The sequence below is a fragment of the Lepidochelys kempii genome, chromosome 7 (assembly GCF_965140285.1).
Source record: "Lepidochelys kempii isolate rLepKem1 chromosome 7, rLepKem1.hap1, whole genome shotgun sequence".
Lineage (NCBI taxonomy): Eukaryota > Metazoa > Chordata > Testudines > Cheloniidae > Lepidochelys > Lepidochelys kempii.
This window is the reverse complement of record NC_136386.1, coordinates 100,861,945-100,887,843: the sequence shown is the minus strand read 5'-3', so window position 1 is coordinate 100,887,843 and position 25,899 is coordinate 100,861,945.

Below are 25,899 nucleotides of genomic sequence, written 5' to 3'. Positions count from 1 at the left end.
TGCTTTCAACATTATTGATCATATAGTCTCACTCTATGACCTGGAACATGTCTGCCAATTGTGTTTCTTGTGTTACAAGTTTTAAAGTCACAAAGGAAAGTTACTATCATGAGCTTCAGGAAAAGGTCATGTCGTATTGTTAGTAAAATGCATTAAAGTGCATTAGATTTGGCCATTTGCCAATCATCACCTATTTACTTTTGCAGGATTAAATAATCTGAAAGTGCTGACAATAGATTCTTTGTTGGCCTTGTGATATCCAATTATCCTTTTCCTTTGAGCCATGCAGTTCTGGCACTGACTCTGTATTTTCAACATAGAACACAATCCATTCCTGAACAGCAAGAATAGTTTGATGCTGAATTGTTTTCTTATTGTGGTTGTCAGTGGTGACCACTGTAATTAAGGTTGGGGGAAAGCACAGAAGCTGGAATTCAATTTTTTACCTGCTCATAACGAAAGCAAAAAAACCATTTGTGGTAACTATCAGTTCTTGGTCTCATCCAAATGTTGGGATTGGTTGGTTGGTTGTAAGTGTGAGCAAAATGAGTTCAGCTACTGTACAGTGTATTTCCATGCCAGCCCCTTTCCATGAAAGGAGCTCCATTAAACATCCATAAAGCCTTCTCACTTCAATTCTTCAGATTCCTCCTTAAAACTTTCCTCTGCTACAATGCCTACAAATAATCCAACCATTGCCATGCAGCTGGTGTGTGGCTACTACTACTTATGCTGATCAGTATTGTTTCATTGTTACCTTGTTGCTTCCTCAGTCCCTGTTCTGAACACTTTACAACAGACAGACAATTTCTTCATTAAGTGTTTGTACAGGCATAACACAATGAGACCCTGAGTCCTGACTGGGGTCCTACGGACTGACTGTAATTCAAATAATAAATAATAAAGATAAAGATAATATGAATAAAACCCACTTTTTCCGACATGTTCTAATTCAATTTTTTCCTATTTTATAATTGAAAATTAGTTGAAGCTAAATCTAGAATAGGTAAATCCTTGATAAAGAAAGGACTTGAAACAGGAATTAATTCAGCAAAGTTCCATGGTCTGTGTTATGCAGGAGTTCCGACTAGATGATCACAATGGTCCCTTCTGTTTTATAATCTATAGACATATGAACAATATGCCTTGATTAAGACTTTCTGGGCCAGATCCTCAGCTGCTGTAACTTCTTATAGCACCACTAAAGTCAACATTGATATGACAATTTATAGCAGCTGAGAATTTGGTTCCCTGAATTTAGGCTGCTCAATGGTGTTTTAGTTAAGGCCAACCCCAAGCGGTGGTTGAAGCTTCCCTTGGAGGAGGCGAGCTCTCTGTCCTGTCTCTTCCACCCGCAGTGCCACCACTTTTGCTCATGGCTCCACCCACACTTCACACCTGCTCCGCCCCAGTCCCCCTCCTTGCTCGCCCCTCCCACCCCACCGCAGCCACATACCAGGTTCCTCCTCTCCTCTACCCGTCCCCTGTGAGGCCCACACCACGGCCACATCTCTCCTTTCCTCCACAACCTGTTTCCTCCAAGGCCCCCACCACTCGCACTCTCCATGTCCCTCCTCTCCTCCAGGCACCTCCCCCATGAGGCCCCCCACTCGCCATTCCCCAGATCTCTCCTCTCCTACACACACACACACACACACACCACCCCCGCAAGGTTCTCACTGCCCACAGAAACACGGTGAGCAGGTGGCAGGGGAGGCTTGCGGGGTAGGGGGGTGGAGGAGAGAAGGGATGTGGTAAGCAGTGGGAATTTCCAGAGAGGCGAGGTGGAGCTGAGGAGAGGAAGGACTCAGCCATGCAGTGGCAGGCAGTGGGGCCTCAGGGAAGGAGTGGAGCAGGGACAGGAAGAGGCGGAGCGCAGGTGCCACCATGGCCAAGGCGTCCAGCGGCAGGGTGGCAGTGGTTGCACCAGAGGAGGCTTAGCCTCCTCATGCCTATTATACCGGCTCTCTATGGCCACTTCCATTTAAGAAAAGACAATTAAAGATGCACTGCAAAAATTATCAATGTATTTTTAACTTTCCTTTTCGCTCCCACTTTCTTTTCTAAAGACGACATGGAATTTAAGTGCAGTAGTACAATTAAGGGTGAGAAACTCAAGACTCAAAAATCAAGAAATTCCAAATGTTGAGATTATACCACAACTTCAATTTAGCCGTGTTGCACACATACAGCATTTCCTGTTTTGTCTTATTCAGTTACAGATTTTTATGTTTGTTTTTTTTTTAATGCCAGAAATTATATAGGAATATAGCCAAGTTAACAGTAGGGCAGAAAACATAACTTTTGGAATGTTCTGACTTTGAATTCTGAGAGCTTGACTTCTCAGCATTAACATAACATAATAATTCTGTTTATTTCCATTTGATAATATCGCAACCTCCATGGCCTGGTCATGGTCCATGTAGCTAGACAAAACCTCGGTTAAGCAGAAAATCCTCTCTGAAATTTCAAGTTTATTTTTACAGAGATCTTGTGCAAATAAAAGAACATAAAATAACCAAAATCAGTTCAGTTTCTGGTCACATTCCCCTTTTATGGCTTGATTTTCAGTCACCAAAAACAAACTCCAGACCCTTTTAGAACAAAAAATAAAATAATAGAAATAGGGCAGCTCATCAGTCTAGTGTTGCCTGTCCTAACACCTGGACTGCAGGCCCCATTTTTCCCCTGAATCATGTCTACTCTTTTTAAGTCTCTGAGCCCAATAACAGGTTTCAGAGTAACAGCCGTGTTAGTCTGTATTCACAAAAAGAAAAGGAGTACTTGTGGCACCTTAGAGACTAACCAATTTATTTGAGCATAAGCTTTCGTGAGCTACAGCTCACTTCATTGGATGCATACTGTGGAAAGTGTAGAAGATCTTTTTATACACATAAAGCATGAAAAAATACCTCCTCCCACCCCACTCTCCTGCTGGTAATAGCTTATCTAAAGTGATCACTCTCCTTACAATGTGTATGATTATCAAGTTGGGCCATTTCCAGCACAAATCCAGGTTTTCCCACCCCCACCCCGACACACACAAACCCACTCTCCTGCTGGTAATAGCTTATCTAAAGTGACCACTCTCCTTACAATGCCTATGATAATCAAGGTGGGCCATTTCCAGCACAAATCCAGGGTTTAACAAGAACGTCTGAGGGGGGGTAGGAAAAAACAAGGGGAAATAGGTTACCTTGCATAATGACTTAGCCACTCCCAGTCTCTATTCAAGCCTAAGTTAATTGTATCCAATTTGCAAATGAATTCCAATTCAACAGTTTCTCGCTGGAGTCTGGATTTGAAGTATTTTTGTTGTAATATAGCAAGCAACTTTCATGTCTGTAATCGCGTGACAGGAGAGATTGAAGTGTTCTCCGACTGGTTTATGAATGTTATAATTCTTGACATCTGATTTGTGTCCATTTATTCTTTTACGTAGAGACTGTCCAGTTTGACCAATGTACATGGCAGAGGGGCATTGCTGGCACATGATGGCATATATCACATTGGTGGATGTGCAGGTGAACGAGCCTCTGATAGTGTGGCTGATGTTATTAGGCCCCGTGATGGTGTCCCCTGAATAGATATGTGGGCACAATTGGCAACGGGCTTTGTTGCAAGGATAGGTTCCTGGGTTAGTGGACCTGTTGTGTGGTATGTGGTTGCTGGTGAGTATTTGCTTCAGGTTGGGGGGCTGTCTGTAGGCAAGGACTGGCCTGTCTCCCAAGATTTGTGAGAGTGTTGGGTCATCCTTCAGGATAGGTTGTAGATCCTTAATAATGCGTTGGAGGGGTTTTAGTTGGGGGCTGAAGGTGACGGCTAGTGGCGTTCTGTTATTTTCTTTGTTAGGCCTGTGCTGTAGTAGGTGACTTCTGGGAACTCTTCTGGCTCTATCAATCTGTTTCTTCACTTCCGCAGGTGGGTACTGTAGTTGAAGAATGCTTGATAGAGATCTTGTAGGTGTTTGTCTCTGTCTGAGGGGTTGGAGCAAATGCGGTTGTATCACAGAGCTTGGCTGTAGACGATGGATCGTGTGGTGTGGTCAGCTGGAGGCATGTAGGCAGGAATAGCGGTCAGTAGGTTTCCAGTATAGGGTGCTGTTTATGTGACCATCGTTTATTAGCACTGTAGTGTCCAGGAAGTGGATCTCTTATGTGGACTGGACCAGGCTGAGGTTGATGGTGGGATGGAAATTGTTGAAATCATGGTGGAATTCCTCAAGGGCTTCTTTTCCATGGGTCGAGATGATGAAGATGTCATCAATATAGAGCAAGTAGAGTAGGGGCTTTAGGGGACGAGAGCTGAGGAAGCGTTGTTCTAAGTCAGCCATAAAAATGTTGGCATACTGTGGGGCCATGCGGGTACCCATAGCAGTGCCACTGATCTGAAGATATACATTGTCCCCAAATGTAAAATAGTTATGGGTAAGGACAAAGTCACAAAGTTCAGCCACCAGGTTAGCCGTGACATTATCAGGGATAGTGTTCTTGACGGCTTGTAGTCCATCTTTGTGTGGAATGTTGGTGTAGAGGGCTTCTACATCCATAGCGGCCAGGATGGTGTTATCAGGAAGATCACCAATGGAGTGTAGTTTCCTCAGGAAGTCAGTGGTGTCTCGAAGGTAGCTGGGAGTGCTGGTAGCGTAGGGCCTGAGGAGGGAGTCTACATAGCCAGACAATCCTGCTGTCAAGGTGCCAATGCCTGAGATGATGGGGCTCCCAGGATTTCCAGGTTTATGGATCTTGGGTAGTAGACAGAATATCCCAGGTCGGGGTTCCAGGGGTGTGTCTGTGCGGATTTGATCTTGTGCTTTTTCAGGGAGTTTCTTGAGCAAATGCTGTAGTTTCTTTTGGTAACTCTCAGTGGGATCATAGGGTAATGACTTGTAGAAAGTGGTGTTGGAGAGCTGCCAAGCAGCCTCTTGTTCATATTCCGACATATTCATGATGACAACAGCACCTCCTTTGTCAGCCTTTTTGATTATGATGTTAGAGTTGTTTCTGAGGCTGTGGATGGCATTGTGTTTCGCACGGCTGAGGTTATGGGGCAAGTGATGCTGCTTTTCCACAATTTTAGCCCATGCACGTCGGCGGAAGCACTCTATGTAGAAGTCCAGTCTGCTCTTTCAACCTTCAGGAGGAGTCAAATAAGTTGGTTAGTCTCTAAGGTGCCACAAGTACTCCTTTTCTTTTTGGGAATACAGACTAACACGGCTGTTACTCTGAAACCTTAAGTGATCACTCTCCTTACAGTGTGTATGGTAACACCCATTATTTCATGTCCTCTATGTATATAAATCTTCCCACTGTATTTTCCACTGAATGCATCCGATGAAGTGAGCTGTAGCTCATAAAAGCTTATGCTTAAATAAATTGGTTAGTCTCTAAGGTGCCACAAGTCCTCCTTTTCTTTGAGTCTAATAAGGCTCAGTTCAACCTGCTCACTCCCCAGTGGAGAGGACCTCCCTGAGTTGACTCCAAAATCTGCTCCTGAGATTTAACTAAAAAAAAAATCAAAAAGTTTGGCTCAACAGGGGCAGACTCTATGGGCATCACTGGCCAGAGTGCATTATGGTTAAGGAGGTACCAAACTCGTACACTCCCTTATAGTCCTCTACAGGGGTTATTCCTATAATAAGTGCTGCAGAATTGCAATTGGGTATTCTTTAAGTGGGATTATTAAAATATGCTCCCATAATCTCATGGCAGGGAACGTCTATCTTGCTATGTACTTGAACTGTGCCTAGCACAAGGCCCTGATCTCATTTGGGACCTTCAGGCACTACTATAATACAATTCAGTAATAATAATATTCTCTACACAATTATAAGGGGATCCTGGTTCTGTTTTACATTGACACAGAAACTTATGCACACTGCAGTTTATACATAATTGCACAAGTGCAAGTCTCCGCTTCAGGGACTTTCCTTATAACTAAAAGCTATTTTTATACCTAAAAATGAAAGTATGGTGAACACAAAGGGCAGTTCAAAATAGCACAGCTATAGTTCTGACTTCTTCAGCCTGCCACTGCTTATCTCAGTCTGAAATGCACTGCATCTGCCATCAAGTTTTGTCTACATTCAGATCCCACTGTCTTTAAGCCCTTCACAGTTTGGTACCTCCTTATTTTTAGAGGCCATCTTTTAATACACATTGCTCTAAACTGCAAGCTTAGATCACAGGATACCAATTTGTTAATTGTATCCAAATATTATCTTGGGTCCACGGGTCTTAGAGTGTTCCATGTATTTGCTTTGCTACTGTGGAATAAGCAGCTTTTTGATTTTTGTCTAGCCTTGTTGTCGCCTGTGTTTAAGTACCAGCTTCAAACACATTTGTTCGCTTTTGCATTAGATCCTCTCTGACCTGCTGATTTGTTTATTTTTGTTGTTGATTTGCCCATCTGCTAATGTTTGTTTTGTCATTTGTTTACTTCAAGTTAATGTTTCTTTCATTTTATTGTAGAGCACTATGAGGTCCTAAATGATATGGGCATGAATAAAAATAAATGATGGTTATTTATCATTATTATTATTGCAGTTGGCCAGGTCTTTAGCTCACTAGAGAGCCTGTGGAATTCTGGAGCCTTTGAATTGTTATTTTCAATCTTGGGGAGATTTCTAGTTTCCTTTGAATATTTTGCTGCAGTAGTGGAAAAGAGCATGCTCCTCCCTAGTGCTTAGCTATCTAATAAAATTGTGTTTTGACTTTACCTCAGCATGTAATGAGTCATAGCAATGAGGTTAGGAATGATGGGTCACATTTTCAAAAGTGCACAGGTGACTTAGGAGCCTAAGCTCCATCTTCAAATGTGACTTAGGCATTCAGGAGTCACAGTCTCATTGAAAGTAAATGGGACTTAGGCTCCTAAGTCACTTAGGTGTTTTGAAAATTTTATCCATCGAGGCTATAGCTAAGAAAGGAGCAAATGCACATAAAATTTATGAAAACCTTATTTAGACAAATCCCCTTCAGTGTCTCTGTGCACTTTCTGTTGGCAGTGCAGTGTGGGACTTAGGGAGAGTGGAATAAGTAAAATCAGGCAAGTTATAGGGGAAAGGAATAAGATTAGACAAGTTAATCATTTTCTATTTCCTCCACCAATCACATAAGACCTTAAAGGCTGAATGATCACTATGACCCCTATAATTGACTCATCTACAAGATTTCCTATTTGTGTTCTGAATTCTGGTGAATTTTTCTACATCGTTCCTCTTCTTTAGTTTTAAAATTTGGAAGCATTGCAGTTGGAATCCTTCATCTGCTGATAAAAGATTTGTCCTATTAGTGAGAACACAGACCCATTTCTAATTCAGAACAGTTCTGCTACATATTCTCTAGCACCATCAAAAACTGCTGATTAACCAATGGACCAATGGATCTCCATGTGCTATGCAGCTGTCACATCAGATGTTTTCTCTGTCACAATTGGTATGTAATTTTGCTGGGTTTAAGTGCAGAAGAGGGGCATTTCCTTGTGATAGTACAAATAATTCATCATACTCTATGGCTCAAGATTGTTATGAGGAAGAGAAATATCTCACAGTTATTCTGTGGTTCATCCTAAACTTGACAAGAGAGTGGCTGGCATATATAGTGGAAGTTTGATAAAATATTTTAAAATCAGACATAGAAAAAGAATTGCAAAAGAAATTCTTCTTCAAAGTCATCTTGTGCTGAATTATTTCTCTTAGTTAAATGCTCTGTTAATGTATAGAAAGCATAGCAGATCTGCCATGAGATGTGTGTAGAAACAACATAATCACTCATTTCATAGGAAAAAAAAGGTTTTTCATATTTGTTTTGTTTTCTAATTTTTTTTCAGAAACAGAGAGACTCATGTCCTATAGAAAACAGTATAAAACAAATGTTGCAAGCTTTGTTTCATTATTTGTTACATTGTAGTTTTATGCATGTACGCTGTGTGAACAAGAGGGTTAAAAGTTAAACAGTAGCCTAAGGCTAACACACTTGGAAGCTGAACAGGTACAAAATAGGCTTTTGTTGCTTTCAAACTATTACTGTATGTCTTTAGCAGAAACTAACATAACAGGCATCTCTGTGTGCAAAAATGTATTTCCTTACGGTTCCAGGTATTTATGAAATGGGGCTATTTTAATAGCTGAAGTGCCCATATGACCTTTAATCCAAAGTCATAAATTTGTCAGTGTCTGAAGCTGGCAGGATATCACTCTTAATGAGGCTAGTTTTTAGGACTTTGTATTTCAGGAATACTAGCTCAGAGTACTCAGAGGGTAACCTAAAATTAATTCAAAAGTACAGTACTGGTAAATCATTATGGAAAAATAAATTAGGAAACCTAGTGACAAGAGCACTATTACAATTTTCAATAAAGTAATGGAGAAATGGGGAAGGACCACAAGATCAGATTATTCTACTTTTCATAAAATGATAAATAACTAGTAGTCATGTTTATGTATAATGAATTACAATCCTGCTACATTTACCTTAGTAACATTTTACAGAGGTTGTATTTTACTCCCAACTACCAATTATGTCATCATCCTGGCATTTACCTGGACATAATGATACACAGCAAACCCATTCTTGTAACATAATTCATTGCTTAAAAGTGTTTGTAAAGCTATACAGCATCCTATATACACATAATGACTTGGATATTGCTATTAAATTTTACAGATTAAAGTTTAGTAAATCTTAAAGTCTTATGCTGGTTTCCATGTTTCTTATTAATCCTAAAGGAAAAGATGTTCAGCTATTTAAATGTCAATAACTATGTAACCCCCCCAATAAGAAAGCAAGCAAGCAAAAAAGAGAGACAATGTAATTCATTATACAATGCTACACAATAATATACGTATCCTTGTAATTTAAGTGCTAAAATGTACAGGGATTTTAGTGGTTTATATGGCACATGATAAGACATTATATTTACCACCACAATATTGTTTTTGATCATTAAACACCAAGATGAGAAATGCATACTTTTCTTCATACCTTTTTATAGCAGTTTTCATTTCTACAGAACTTAAAATCCTGGTAAGAAATATCTATTGTAACATTATCTTACATTTATTCAATTTAATTTCAGTTTGAGAAGGATAGCATATAGATCTTTTTATAAGCTTGTAAGGTCACAAAATTTAAATTAAAGTGACCTCTTTTAAAGCACATTAATAAAAGTACTATGCAGAGGGAAATTTAATATGAATGGTTAAAATGCATGGAATTCTGATTTTACTGTCAAACAGCTCAATTAAACAAATTGAATTTTTAAGCAACAAAAGGGAATTGAATCAAATTAGAAACAGAGTGGGATCTGAAATGTGGACATTTATGAGTGATAGTCACAGGGCCCTCCAGCAGTGAGTTTTCTTTATTTGTTGCCTCAGCAGTTAGAAGGGGTTGGCAGGCTGCAACACAAAAGGATAAAAATGTTCACCATTGAAACACAGTTTTTGGCTCCCAATAAATCATCTGTCACTTCATCACAGCCCAGTAGATAATGAGCAATAAAGTTTTCACACTCAGGGAATGAGGAAGCAGACACAAGAAATACAGCTAAAGCTGCTGTCTTCCTTTTCTGTAAATGCAAGGTGCTTTGTGTAATAAATGACCTCTAGATTTTGGGGAAAGAATAATTCCAGCATTTGTAAAATAAACAGTTTGATGCATTAAAAAAACACCCCACAGTCTGATCACATTAATGAAAGAAATAATGACTTATGTATACATATGAGCTATAAGTATACCTCAGTAAATGATTCCAGTCTGTACATTAGCCTTAAAGTTGTCTGTCTACTGTTAGCAACGAACACTGTTGGCAATACAATATATGATACAGTAATTTGAAAAGTCACTATTTTAAGAAATTCAGCAGGCCTTATTAATTTAGAGTGCCCAGCATCTCTCTGGTAGATGACAGCACTTGCGGAACTGGGCCTCTGCAGAGCTGATATATATGATTTAAATGTAAATAGCATGTCAAGATAAAGGTATATTGTGAGAATATCAAGTTCATTTCAATTGATCTTATCTCTACCTGGATATTTTAAGTAAAGCTTGGCTCATTTACAGAATTCTACCTTGCTATGCTATTTCTTAATTGCTGTACTGATGAATACTTTGCACTTGTTGATGTAACAACACCAGAAAAATTGTTGCTTCTGAGTTCATGATCACTTTTTTACTCTGAAGTTTCAAGCCATTTCAGATCACTCGGAGTTCTAAGCAGGCTCATAATTCAAATTTCACATCAAAGACACTTCAGCAGGGGTACTCTGGATGGCTATGTACAAAGTCTAGTTCACTTGCAAAATGTAAAACTGAAAACCAGTTAAAAAGTAACAGTGTAGCCCAAAAAAACACATAATACATTGATTAGCATTACTTTATGCCAGCATTTGAAGTGATTTGCCGTAAAATGTCAGACATTCTTGTCATATGCAAATTGACAAATTAATGCTTGCATAATATGTCAAGGTAGAGAAATATGCAAATAAACTTTGGTACAGTATGTATTTTTGTCATCATCTTAAATAGCTAATTAGCAACATGAAAGGAAATTGAACTCTCCTATTTTCTGAATTGTATGTCAGCTAAGTAAGCACATGAGTATGTTTATTCTCTTATGTATAAAGATGAACAATTAACAGATATGTTTTACTGTACTACCAGTAATGGTCTGCAGTCCATAAAGGTCATTTACTGGCTTACATAAGTAAATATTTAGGTAAAGTTAAATTAAACTAATAGATTGAGAATTATAAATGAAAAGGCCAAATTCTACTCTCTGTTACACTTGCATAAATCCAGACCAGTTCCAATGACATAAATGGAGTGAGTTGCTTTGGATTTACATCTGTGTAAGAAAGAGCAGAATTTGGCCCCAAATGTCCAAAATGGATATTGAAGTCAAATATATGAAAAAGGCTTTTAAATAGCTCAAAATCTATCTTAGTTCATTAACAAAGCTGAACATTCTGTGTGGAGCTCTATTTTGTATTCTCTTTTTTTTTCATATTAAAGTTGTATTATTTATACCGAATGTAGTTACGTTGTACAATACACGAGCAGAGTTTGTTTAGCAACAATGGTGAAAAAATATTCGCTACAGGGGCAGTCTGGCAATATTGCTTGTTAAGGCATGCTATTTGTAAGCAAATTTATATGAAAACTATGCAATGTCTAATACTAAACTACTCCAGCCCCAGACTGAAGGGTGATTTTACAAACGTCCTGCAGCACTCAATCATTCCTTCATTTTAATGTCTTTATTTTATGATTTTGTTGATGAAATACTACTTACCCAGTGCTCAAAATTCCTTTTAGGCTGCAGGCACTGGCTAGTTGACATGGCAAGCAATATTTTACAGCTATATATTTCAGCTTTCTCTGTCCAAGTTGGAGGACACAGTAGCCAAGATGGTTTTTCATAGTAGAAATATATTTTCATATTTATTTATTGATTTGACTAATGTATCTATTTTTCAATTCACATGCTTATGTTTCAATCCATTAAAGTGATTCATGTTCAAATAATATGTTATTGCAAGTACAAAGAGGAGATAAAGCCACTGTATACTGACTATAATGCAAGCAGAAAAATAATAAAAATCCATCGCATGATTAAATATAGTTTTTAATCCCCAAATGATCAAAAGTAAAATGATGTTTTTAATTATTTTTAAATAAGTTTTTTTTAAAAGTAAGATGCAATTACTTATGAAATAAGTTATCAAGAAATAAATATTCTGTATATATTTCTTATCCAGACTAAGTACTCAGTGTAAATTTACCATAAGGCATCAAATTACCATCAAAATAAAAATTCAGAAGGGTTTTAATTATTTAATATAGGGAATTGAATAGCAAGTGGTAATGAAATGTTGAGCCTTTCACCTCCAGGTCATGGGTTGGAATACAGCCCAGATAGATAGCGGCCGGAAGTTGTAATTACAATAACTCGTGGCTGTTCAGTACCTTGTGTTAAATGAGTTGTTGGTCTTAATTCAGTTTCTAGTGTGCAGATGTCCACATTAAAAAAACAACAACATGCCATCTATTGGAGGTCTCAGGAGAGAGGCCAAGATCTGAATGGGCATGAAAACTGAACTACCCTTTTACACATGTAGACCCTCTGAACAGGACTCAGGCAACCTTGTAGCAGAAACGGAGCATTCTGAAATTTTGGAGGGAGGTGGCCTCTTCATTCTCCATCTCCACCTGCTGCAACTCCTGTTTTTCCCCACCCTCTGCCCTCATTATCCTGGGCTCCACCATTACCTTAGCACAAGCCCAAATAATCTTAGGCATCAAATCTTCTTCTTTCCCCTGCCCAAGCCTGAAGTGTGTCTATGTGCAATAGTAAACCCTCTTCTCCTCACCCGCTAGGCTTCTCTGAGCATACCTGCACCAGCTACCTTGCCACTTTCTTGCCTTTCTCCTAGCTGTCCTCCCTTGTATACTGCTGTCCTTCACAGCGGTGGATGGATATAGCTAGTAAAGGGAGCAGTATGAAGATGCAAGGAGGAAGAGTCCAGACCTCTAAAGAGTTTAAAACTACAAGCAAAAAAACCTGAACAAACCTTCGTTTCCAACCCTGCTCCTGGGTATGAAGTGGAAAAGCCCAGTGGTGGGTTTTCTTCCCCCACATTTCCTTCCTGGATAATAATAGGGTTGCAGAATCCTAGTAGGTGCTCCTTTTTATTTCTCCTTCTTGTCTCTCATTGACAGAGGTGGGAAACTCAACTGGGGAGCATATCCAGGCACTGCTGGTCAGGAAAAGAGAGGATAGCACTACAGGGTTCCCCTACTTACAGCAGTGGTCTTCTTTAAAAATCCTGGAGTCCACTCTGACTGCTCACCAACCACCTTGCCATATAAGCCACTGCATCCAATTACAAAAGGCAAGCCAACCAAACGATTCTGGCAACACTAATGTTGGCAAAATAATGAACAATGTTGGCATTAACTTGTCATCATTATGTTCCAGAAGTAACATCATATTGGGACTAATGGGGGTGGTTCATACCTCTACTTGGAAAGTGATTGCGATAATAAGTTTAATGGGGTGCTGGCACTTCCTAGAGATCCATAGTAACAGCACCCCTGACTGGTCACGAAATTTGATTTTGTGGGTGCTGATATTAGATTGTAAAAGTTTGGTTTAACAGCTTGCATGTTCACTTTGCTATAGAAAAGCCACACATCAACAAGAGAGAGATCTGGACAAGAATTCTGGATCCAAAGCTCCTGGAACTTCACAGAAGTTGAGAACCACATCTAGATTTGGATTTGAACTTCAGGATGAGGCCAATCTCTGACGGCACCCCCTGACTGCATCATCTACACACAGTGCAGCATTAGGAATAATCACTGGCCTATATTTTCAAAAGTTACTAATGATTTTGATGTTCCCAACATGAGGCACCTTGAAGGGGCCCAATTGTCTCTAATATCCTGGGACCAACTCAGCTCCAGCAACACAGCAAACAAGTTCCTAATGTCAATTTAACTTAGATATTGTGTAGTTTATTATTATTATTATTATTTATTTCTGTGTAGTGTGTTGGTAGGGGTGGAACAGAAGATGGCAGTATTAACATTTAAGCTCTTTTGCCCACTAGTGCTAGAATATTGGTACTGCTCCCTAGAGTTGAATTTCTTGGACATTATAACAGCTGTAATTCTATCACTGTGTCTGTCTCCTTTCCTTTCCTTAAAGAGGAAAACTCTAGTGGATACCAACCTGTTTTTTCCCAACCCATTGCCCCCATTCCGAGATAATCTATTTCTGTCACTTCTACCCCATGTCTCACATTCCCTCCACCCTTCAGTGCTGGATACCTCACTTGCCCTTTCTAGACCCTATTTTGTGCTATCCATGAGGGTTTATTGGTGGTTGGGGAACCATAATAGTAGCTCACACATGAGCTAAGTGAATTAATTCAGCTCCTGCTCTTAAGTGTATCAGCATTCCAGCCAAGCTAACTCTTCTCCCACACAAACCAGTTAAAGCAATATTACTGTATCTACCTGGCCATCACTGTAATAGCTCCTGTGGAGATGTTCTGCTATATCACATCTAGGAATGACAATGACCATTTATTCATCCGTTTAATTTTTCTCTTCGTCCTACTAGCTGTTCCTATTGCTTTTGCTGTTCTCTGAAGAGCCTCTTTTTCTCTTTTAGTAGCTACCCCATTCCAAAGGCCTGTTTCTTCTCAAGATTCCCCAAGCACATTCACTCTCTCTTAGGACTTGTCTACACTACCGCTAAGGTCAATGTAACTTATGTCACTCAGGAGTGTGAAAAAAACACACTTAAAGTGGTGTCTACACTGCTATGTCAGCAGAAGACACTGTCCTGCTGACACAGCACATCTTCACCAGACGCGCTACATCGGTGCAGCTGTATTGCGCCGATGTAGCGCGGTTGTAAATACAAGTCCTGTCAATCATGGCTATGCCCAGCCCTGCACTCCCAATAAGGCCCTTCCTTCCACACTCATGCACAGTACAGATAATGATGTGACTGTCCTGAGATCCTAGCTACATCCCTGACAAAAGATTATTACAGAAAATCAACTGTACCCTGTCTAACTAGGAGTGTGCATGTACACCAAGTCACAATCACAGAATTATCTGTAACTGTGAGTCTGGTTAATGCTGACTGGTGACAAAACTGGAGACCTACATATTCAATATATGCACTTCTAAGGTGTCTAATTGTGGTATGTAAGCACCAGGAAATGTATGAAAAATTTCAGTATAATAGGACTTGGGATCCTACATATCAAATTCACTTTTGAAAATGGTGCTTAGCCATCTGAATCTCTTAGGTTTTGAAATGCAGAACAGTGCAACACCTAAATACCTTTAGAAAGCTGCGCCATAGTGCTTCAGAGCAACACAGTACCCCACTAAGCAATCTCCAAAACCCTGGACCAGTGTCTTGGCACTAAGAGTTAAACAAGACAGAAAAAAGTACATCACTGCACTGTTACTGCCAAGACGGAACTAAATCCCTAGCCACAGCCATGGCAGGGAGACAGTTAAATATGTCAATGAAGATCTGGCCACATCCTTTCCAGCTGGGACAAGCACTCACACACCACACACAATTGGTGGTGGAATCTCCATCCTTAGAAGTTATTAAGGCCTGGCTTGACAAAGCCCTGGCTGGGATGATTTAGTTGGGGTTGGTCCTGCTTTGAGTAGCGGGTTGGACTAGATAACCGCCTGAGGTCTCTTATGATCCTAATCTTCTATGATTACTTTGCATGAATATGATGATAGAAAACTAATTTTAAATTTGACTCAAATCAGTAATTTTACCAAGGCCTAAAGTATCTAACAGTGATGTCTCAGGCAAGCCTTAATTTGAATATGTGACAAAAGAAAAGCTTTAAAATGCCCCCATCCTGCCAGCTTATTTGTTCTAAATCCATAAACTGCTCCCACTTGAGAGAATGAAAGGACCAATGACTTGATTTTCCTCCCATTCTTCAGTCCAGTTCACCAGTCAGGGATTTTAGAGGAAGAGTTCCACTTAGTAGCATCACTTCTGTTGCATCAAGAGCTAGTTTTTTGTTTTGTTTTATTTTTTGCTTATCATTTTAGCAATGGCTGGTGGGAGAAAGAGGAGTGGTGAAAGACTATAAAGGGGTGACTGGAGCTTAGAAGTGTTAGGCCAGATTTGTAAAAGTATTTAGACAAGTAAAAATGCAGATAGGCAATTACAATGGGACTTTCAAACGCATCTATGTGCCTGACACCTATTGAAATCAATGGGAGTTAGGTGACTAGACAATTTTGAAAATTCCACATGGTGCCTATCTGCATCTTTAGGTACCTAAATACCTTTAAAAATCAGGCCCTTAGTCCAGCCATAGCCAGGTTAGGACAGAGTGCTACTAGATACAGGCCCTACCCGGTTTTACTTTATGTCTGTCCTGATAAATGCAGCCTGGTTACATACTGTAGCTTATTTTTTCTCTTTGGTCAGTTTTTGTTTGCTTTGTTGTCTAATAAACTGTTACTTTTAATCAACAAGAAGGACTGCTGCAACACTGGTCCAAAAGGAGAAACCCAAAGTCTCACAAGTTGTCACCTAAAGCAGAAGTCAGGCCCCACTGGGTATTGTAGTCAGTAGTTTTGTTTTTGCAGCTAGAATAAAGTAGTTTTATAAGCAGGTGGAATGTATGATCAATTCCTTTAAACAAGGGACAAAATATCACAGTAGTGGCTCTGAATCATTATGGACATGGCCCTGATTTGAAAGGTGAACTGTTTCATTCCCAACACCAGTCACCTGAGCCATCCCAGTGCCTTCAGCTATTGAGTGTTATCCCTATCTTTCTATGAAGAGTCCCACTCTGCAGTATATAAAGCAAGAAGGCACAAATTATTGATGACTGCTGTCAAGAAATCATGAGAAACTACAAAACGTGTTTTAGGCCCACGTCTTCTATTAAGTTACTGTAATGATTGGCAGGTACCTGTTTATATTACAATCTCTGATGTGTTTCCATACACATATGCATCAAAACAGCACCATAGTAAACTTAGCACCAAATCATACGCACACTCTCTTATACTGATTGTCGTAATAATTATTGTTATAATAACAGACCAGTGAAATAAACACCTCTCCTAATTATGAGGATCAAATGAGGTTTTATTGTGAAACAAGAGACATCAAGCTCACAATAAAGTTTGCTTTGTGGCATAATATCATGATAAAACAGAGAACAAGATGAATAATGACATAATGGTACAGTGTATGTTTTAATTAGCTAAAGGTAACCAAATGAGGTTTGCCACTATTATATTAAGGTCAGATCTCCACATGGTTTCATCAACATCATATTAAGACAAGCAAGGTGATGCTAAATTGGAGTTTAAACCTAATCAACATAATTAAACAGAAAGTAAGAACATGTGTTTAAATCTACACCTATTTTACTGATAATTCCATTTGCATTAGTTTTGTACAGTAAATATGAGCACCAAAGAAACGTTAATTAAATTGTTCCCATACAAACAGAACAAAAAAGCCTCATCTAAATTGGTATTTTTAAACATCCATTTTGTAGCATAATCCATTTCAAAAGTGTACTCAAATTATGTGGAAATAGCCTAATACATTCCAATGTATTGACATACTGACATTTAATGTGTGGGAAAAGAGAAACTACAGTGGACTAAAAAAGTCATGGGAAACTATAAAAACAAACTGAGCATAATTTAAACTGATTAGATGCTTCCTTTTAAGAAGCTATTAGTTTCTCAATCCAAAATGTAGATATTGAACTGTGGTCAAGCTATGACTTAAATTGGAAAAACATGTTTTATTATGCTTACATCCATAATGTCCTGCATAACTGATTCAGTGGGAAATTGACATTTTCAAAAGTGCCTAAGTGACTTAGGGTCCTAAGTCTCATTTTCAAAAAGCAATTCCATTGGGAGTTAGGCTCCTGGGTACTTTTGAAAATCCAGGATCGCTTCTGTGCATTATTAGGTTCCCTAATACAGCTAAAAATCTTGCTTTCACTTTTGAAAACAGGGCATAGGTGCTTTTGAAAATTTTATCCTATATCAAAATACACAATACTCAATGTGTTGGGTCTGAGGGTATGAGTACACAGCAAAGAAAGAGCAGAGAATCTCAGAGCCTGGGTCAACTGACTTGGGCGCGTTCTGTGGGGCTAAAAACAGTAGTGCAGAGGTTCAGGCTTGGGCTGGAGCCTGGTTATGAGACCCTTCCCCTCATTGAGTTTCAGAGCCCAAGTTGCAGCCTGAGCCCAAATGACTACACTGCTATTTTCAGTCCCACAGCATGAGCCCTGCAAACCTGAGTTAGTTGAGTCAGGCTCTGAGACTTGCTGCTACTAGTTTTTTTGTTTTTTTGCTGTGTAGACTTACCTAGAGTCTCCTCTCAGGTGTAACTCCATTGATTATAATGGAGTTACTCCTGATTTACATAGGTAAATGAAAGCAGAATCAGACCCATTGACTTTAGTTATATGCTTTGAAATATGAACTGGAGACATAAACCCCTATCCGTTTAGCCAGCTGTAATTATCTTTATATTTGCAGTGCACTGATTTATTTACACTTACTGTTTCAAAAAATTATTGCTACATTTTGATGAGCAGTAACGGTTCATAGTTTTCACTTTAATCGTTTTTAAAGATGTCCTTGAAGCACTGAATTTTTCTAGACATTGCATTTCAGTATCTACTGCAAAGAAAGGGTTAAAATGAAAGACAAAGGGTCTGGTGTTACTGAAGCCCCAAATAATGAGCAGAATGCACAGTGTTCAGCCATAGAATTAGCCCTTCTGAGTACAATGTTGGCAAACACTGGCATTAAAAGGACCCCCAAATGAGCAAAGACATCTTCCACTCCATCATGAAGAATTGTTCTCTGGAGTAAGTACCAGTGGGGAAATGCTTAAAACACTTACCATATGTGACTAAGAGGGGTCTAATTTGTCCATTTTGAAATTTTGCCTTTCTTTTGAAAGGATAGTTAATTTAAAGTAATTTATTTCATAGGTGAAGCTTTATTCTGAGTGGTTAATACATCACCCTTGGTTGCCTGAACAATTAGAAATTGTCACCCAAGAAAAATATTGCCGTTCATGTAAATAACTATTTACCTAAAGGAAATGGGAATCCACAAGAGTCAGCATACTTTAATGAGGCATGACAATAGGGAAAAAAAAGCCAATGGTATGCTGCATCTGCTAAAGCTGACATCGCTTATGGTAAAAATTGGCCAAAACAACTATTATTTGTTTTTTTCTTGTCAGAAATAATGCAGCTTGAAATTTTCAACAGGCAACATGCATCCAGACCATTTGTTACTTCTAATGGCCTAATTGTTCTCCTGGCAGAAATAAAAAATTAGGGCACTTACGTCATTTACCTAAATTTCTAATTAATGCAATGGTAATAGAGAAATTGGAACAGAAGAAAAAACTCTTGGGTGAAAAATGTCTCTACTAGCCTTTACATAATTTGTCTTTGGTAACTTTTCTACTCTCTTTTTCTTCTAATCAGCAGGATGCTGATCACTGCATACATGTTGTACAGGACAAAAATATATAATATGCTCCAATCCTGGAGAAATATGACTTCTGCCACTTTTACTGTTGAAACAAAGCACAGTGAAAGCAATACTTGTTAAAAAGGGAGGTAAAAGAAATGAGTATCTCATAAAGAAATGGTAACTTGACAGTAGTTAAAATCCAGAAACCCTATACTCACACAAATGCATGTACCCTCAGTACATTAATATGACATTGGGAATCTGATTTACACTTGAAAACAGCAACGAAATTGAAGGATCAGGCTGTCACTCTATCCTTAACTTGTCCCACTGTGCTGTACCCAACTGTATAATACATAGTGTGCAAAACACACCATGCAATGATTGGAGACCCACTCCAATACTGACACACAACAGGGTGAGGGACAAAGTAAAACTTTACATTTGAATTCCATGTGCTAATCAGGATCTCATGGGGTTTTACTTTAATTTCTTCATTCTTAGAAATCAAAAGAGACTTTGAAGTAGTTTGATTTCAGCCTATGCCATTGTGCTTTGTATTGCTTCAGAGTGACGTGTGTCAACATGCACTGATACACTTAGATTAATCTTAAAACCCTCTTTGAAATATCACTAAAAGTGCCTGGGATTTCCTATATTGAAACACCTTTGAATGCACAGCACTATGTTGGTCTTTATTGTTGAAATGTTATTGAACAGACAGTTGATGATCTATATATTATAAAGATACTTATAAATGGATCTTTGACTTGACTCAGCATGTTAATCTCAACTATAGTACTGCTGTTAAAATACAGCTATCCAGTGATGCATGCAAGCTGAAATTTCAAGGTAATTAAAATAAAGCCATAGTTAGTTCAGAGCAGAAGCCTGCCCAAGCTTCCAGTGGGACATACAAGAAAGTTCTAGTGGAGGTGAGGAGTGCATGACAGTACTGACAACACAGATGGTTCCTTTAATGGAAAAATCTTATAGTATGTGATAGGAATTATACAGTAGGGTTCAACAGAAATGTAATAGATTCCTATGTAAAGTACTCTAAAAATCATTTTAGAAAATGATAAATTTGCTATAGATTTATACAATTATTCTACAGCAAATTGAATCAATAGGATACTTTTTAAAATTCTATAGAAAGGTTATAGTTTTCTACAGTACTTTATATAAGGGCCAGACTGAAATGAGGAGACTGAACAAAAAGCAGATTTGCTGGAAGTTGGAATCTCAAATCTGAGAGCAGGAAACCCTCAAAAAATATCTGAAATCTCGATGGCCAAATTTGCTTAAAGTTTTGTTATATTGGGTCGGGAAAAGTCTTCTAGTAGTTCTGCCCTTTTAACCTGCTCCATCATCCATATAATCTAATGGTCTATGTTGCAAATACATTTCCTGCAACTTTCTCCTGAATACATGACCACCCCCCAAAGTCTGTCTCTCTGCAGGTTGCTTTAAAGAGATGTGAAATGCACCATGTTCCAGAGGTTAAGCGTGATGCCTCTTCCCAAGTGCCTCACCACCAAAATATGTTCCAAACAATATTTGGTCCTGTGAAATAAGAAGGTCATTCCAAGTGTCCATCCAGGGCACATTTGCTTTCCTCCAGTGAACCAGTCCCCTGGGAACATGTCAGAGCCATGCAGAGCCAATCCTACTTGTATATCTTATTTGCCATTTTGATTTTCCTAATACTGAAGTTCCTTCATAGCTTGAACCCACATTTAGCAGAGCTGGTCTGAGTTTGTCTCTCTCAGGATCCAGTCAATGGCATTCCCTGAGTAAAGAGTCACTAAGAGTAATGTGAGCTGCTTCCTCTCCTCCACTTGTCCCCACCGGGGTCTGAATACTGTATCTGCAGCATGAGCGTCCCATTTGGCCGGCTGAGATATCAAAATCTTGCAAGGACTTACAACAGAAACCCTGGCAGAATCAGAACTTCAGCAGCACTAGCAGACATTGCTAAAATAAGCAGTTACAGGCTAAGGTCATGATGCCTGTTAATATAAAGACTGTATTTTGTATAATGCATTCAAATGCCAGAGGGAGATAATATGACCCATTTGTCAGATTTTTCTTTTAGTTGCAACCCTAATACCATTTTGGAATGGAATGACCCACAAATGATAATGAGGTGGATGGTGATGATGCCATTGCCTGTGATAATGCTGTGACAGGGAGAATACCCAGGAAAACTGCAGGAAAACCCAGAAAAAGTCTTAAGGTACAAGCAAACCAAAAAAAGCTGGTTCTTATCTATATTGGTGCAGAATAAAAGGAAAAAACAAAGCCAATTTACCAATGTTAAAAAAAATAGTTTCTATGGTGTCTCTTTCAATAATCTTTCGTTTTGTAGCTTATTTCATTTACAAACCCTTCAGAAACAAGCTCCCCAAACCTAGCACTTGGTACTGAAACAACAGAAGGCAAGCCATATCATACTGTGGGAGGACCACATCTCCCTACCAGGGAATGGTTTGTAGCAAACATAGCAAACAGTCCACAATATGAAAATGTATTTAATGCAATTAATAATTTAAGAAGTGAGAGCATGTGCTCTTGGAGAGTTAAATGCTTGTCAGAGTGATAGATGCACGCTTCACCACCAATACATTTCGTATGAAGAGCAGAGGGATTTTGCAAACTTGCGTTGACCTTGGGTTGCAGTATATAGGAGGCAGATTGCAAAGGCAGGCCTGCTCGTGGTAGGAGAATGTGTCAGCTCTCAATTTACAGCCCTTTCCCCAATTAAAGGACTGTAAAAACATTAAAATTAATGCAGTCTTAACTCCAGAGCAGGCTCTACTTTCTTAATTAGTGCATAATTATTCAGTTTTTGATATCCTGGAAAATTATCACATGGAAATTATTTTAGGCTCAGTAACAATAGCAAAATCTCTCCCCCCCCCACCAACTCTATTAACATGTGGAAGTAATTAACACTTTATTACAGTGAAAATACTATTACTGCTAATGTTTAATGACTTTTGCCATTGCATCATAAGCAGGAAATTTAGAACACTGTACAGCTATGGTCTGCTATAAATATATTACAAAGATTATGAACCAGCTTCAGATTATTCTCAGCATTTAAGATGAGGACAACTACATACAATAAATGCCATTGTGCAGGAAAAATAATTTTGTGATACCATCCAATCCATGCAGAAAAATATCTAGCACAATAACATTCAGTGTGTGCAGTATAAGAAACAGAGGTATGGTACATATCAAAGCCTGTTGTTAATCAATTGAAACCTAACATAAAACCTACAGCATTAAGTTATTGTCTCAGAACAGTTAATACAAATTTCCAATCAAATGAAAGTCAAAAAGTGTTGTGACGACATGTAACTCCTCAAAACAACTTAAAATGAAGTAGCAGGAAGTTTCCTGGGATTTATTGATTTCTATACTTTTGTTATTTAGAGTGAATGTCTACTATAGATTTCTCCTACACATGTCTTAGAAATTATGCACCAGCTTTAGATGATTCACACTAACAGTTATTAAGATGCTGAATCCACTTAAGTATCAAAAAGGTCAGTTCTCAGGAAATATTATTTCACGTAAACTAGTGTGACAGAGTCAAAAGCTAGGAGAGAGAAAGAGAGAGATGGAGAAAACTTTGTTTCTAGTTAAGGTCCTTTCCACAGCTGTGACAAGGGTACAATAGTTAACTAGAACTAGAGCAATATTTACTAAAATGTTTCACCAACAAATTGTAAATAGAAAATTGTAGTTAATATTGAGTTATTTTCCCAGAACAGCTTTATGGAAATTGCCAGTCAATATAAAACAATGAAATACAAAGTTCTGTACAAAATATATATTATATATAAATATATAAAAAATAGAAAACAATAATGACCCAAAGCAACCTCAGTGAAGCTGCATCAAGTTGCATTTGGCTTATGGTTCATTACAATATTGTCAGGATGACAATTAATGAAGACAAGCATTAATCATGATGCAATAGTCTGTAGAATTATTTTAAATGTTAATATTATATGTGGATCATAAGAGTTTTCCCTTCTTTTCTTTTTAACTTGATTTAACCAGTCCCAGTGGCTGGCTAATACTATGCACAACCCCAGGGGACAGTGGCGGATTAATGATTTTGCCGCCCTTAGGCCCTGAAGTAATTGCCGCCCCCATATGAACTTGTTTTTAGTTATTTTACAAATTCGCACCATCATTGGTGGTTTCAATACGCACTATGATTGGTAGAATCATGGCATCCATAGACGCTGGAGCACCCACGGAGAAAAACCCTGCCCCAGCTCACCTCTGCTCTGACTCCGCCTCCTCCCCTGAGCATGCTGCTGGGTCCTGCTTCTCCCCGCTCCCTGCCAGCGCTTGTGCGTGAAACAGCTTTGTGTGGCTGGGAGGGAGGGGGGAAGAGGGGGAACACCGCACGCTCAGGGGAGGAGGTGGGGCCGGGACTGGATTTGGGGAGGGGGTTGGAATGGGGGCAGGGAATGGGTGGAGTTGGGGCGGGGCCGGGGGCGGGGGGGTGTGAGCACCCATCGGCGCTGGGGGAAGTTGGTGCCTCTGGCTGCTATTATAAATTTGCTGCCCCTGCAAATTTGCCGCCCTAGGCCTAGGCCTTCTCGGCCTAGGCAATAATACACCGCTGCCAGGGGACACCTTGTTTTAGAAACATCTCCTGCATACATTTGCCCGAATGCATTAGAAGATAGAATGAGAGTGTAGAACATGAATTACACTGTTCTGGAGCATCAGCATCTGGAGTGAGTGTGCAAGTAGAATTCATCTGAAGTGTACACAGATATACACTCCAGGATTAGCTTCTTGCAGTCACAAATGAAGCACAGAATCATATGATCGAAGGACTGGAAGGGACCTCATCTATTCCATCTAGTCCAGTTCCCTGCACTCATGGCAGGGCTAATTATTATCTAAACCACCCCAACAGGTATTTGTCTAACCTGCTCTTAAAAATTTCCAGTGATGGAGATTCAACAATCTCCCTAGGCAATTTATTCCAGAGCTTAACCACCCTGACAGTTAGGAAGTTTTTCCTAATGTCCAACTTAAACCTCCCTTGCTGCAATTTAAGCCCTTTGCTTCCTGTTCTATCCACAAAGGTTAAGAAGAACAATTTTCTCCCTCCTTCTTGTAACAACATTTTATGTACTTGAAAACTGTTATGTCCCTTCTCAGTCTTCTCTTTTCCAGACTCAACAAACGCAATTTTTTCAATCTCCCCATAGGTCATGTTTTCTAGACCTTTGATCATTTTTGTTGTTCTTCTCTGGACTTTCTCCAATTTGCCCATATCTTTCCTGAAATATGGCGCACATAACTGGACACAATATTCCAGATGAGGCCTAATCAGCGCAGAGTGGAGCAGAAGAATTACTTCTCTTGTCTTGATTACAACACTCCTGATAATACATCCCAGAATGATGTTTGCTCATTTCCCATTTTGTATGTGTGCAACTGATAGTTCCTTCCTAAGTGGAGTACTTTGCATTTGTTCTTATTGAATTTCATCCTACTTACTTCAGACCATTTCTCCAGTTTGTCCAGATCATTTTGAATTTTAATCCTATCCTCCAAAGAACTTGCAACCCCTCCCAGCTTGGTATCATCTGCAAACTTTTTAAGTGTACTCTCTGTACCATTATCTAAATCATTGATGAAGATATTGAAATTGATGAACTGGACCAAGAACTCATCCCTGGACCCGACTTGACATGTCCTTCCAGCTTGACTGTGAACCACTGATAATGGCAGCCAATGAATCCAGCATTAGCAACAGATTGAATGACGATTCCTTCAAGTCTGCAGTTATACTAAAATAATGTATAAGAACCTCTGCTAGATTACTAGGCCAAGCTCAAATGCATTCCTGTTTTGGGTAAGGATTAGCAGATGATTTGACATAGACTGTGAAATGTTAGAATTCCTAATGAAAGAAATATGACACAAAAATCACAGAACCTCATTCCCTGACACAGATCAGTTAAAATGTGAGTTCCTTTCTCAAGGTAACTGTAACAAGCAGGTTTCAGAGTAACAGCCGTGTTAGTCTGTATTCGCAAAAAGAAAAGGAGTACTTGTGGCACCTTAGAGACTAACCAATTTATTTGAGCATAAGCTTTCGTGAGCTACAGCTCACTTCATCGGATGCATACTGTGGAAAGTGTAGAAGATCTTTTTATACACACAAAGCATGAAAAAATACCTCCCCCCACCCCACTCTCCTGCTGGTAATAGCTTATCTAAAGTGATCACTCTCCTTACAATGTGTATGATAATCAAGTTGGGCCATTTCCAGCACAAATCCAGGTTTCCTTCCTCCCCTGCCCCCCCCCCCCCCAAACCCACTCTCCTGTTCGTAATAGCTTATCTAAAGTGACCACTCTCCTTACAATGTGTATGATAATCAAGGTGGGCCATTTCCAGCACAAATCCAAGGTTTAACAAGAACATCTGGGGGAGGTAGGAAAAAACAAGGGGAAATAGGTAACCTTGCATAATGACTTAGCCACTCCCAGTCTCTATTCAAGCCTAAGTTAATTGTATCCAATTTGCAAATGAATTCCAATTCAACAGTCTCTCGCTGGAGTCTGGATTTGAAGTTTTTTTGTTGTAATATAGCAAGCAACTTTCATGTCTGTAATCACGTGACCAGAGAGATTGAAGTGTTCTCCGACTGGCTTATGAATGTTATAATTCTTGACATCTGATTTGTGTCCATTTATTCTTTTACGTAGAGACTGTCCAGTTTGACCAATGTACATGGCAGAGGGGCATTGCTGGCACATGATGGCATATATCACATTGGTGGATGTGCAGGTGAATG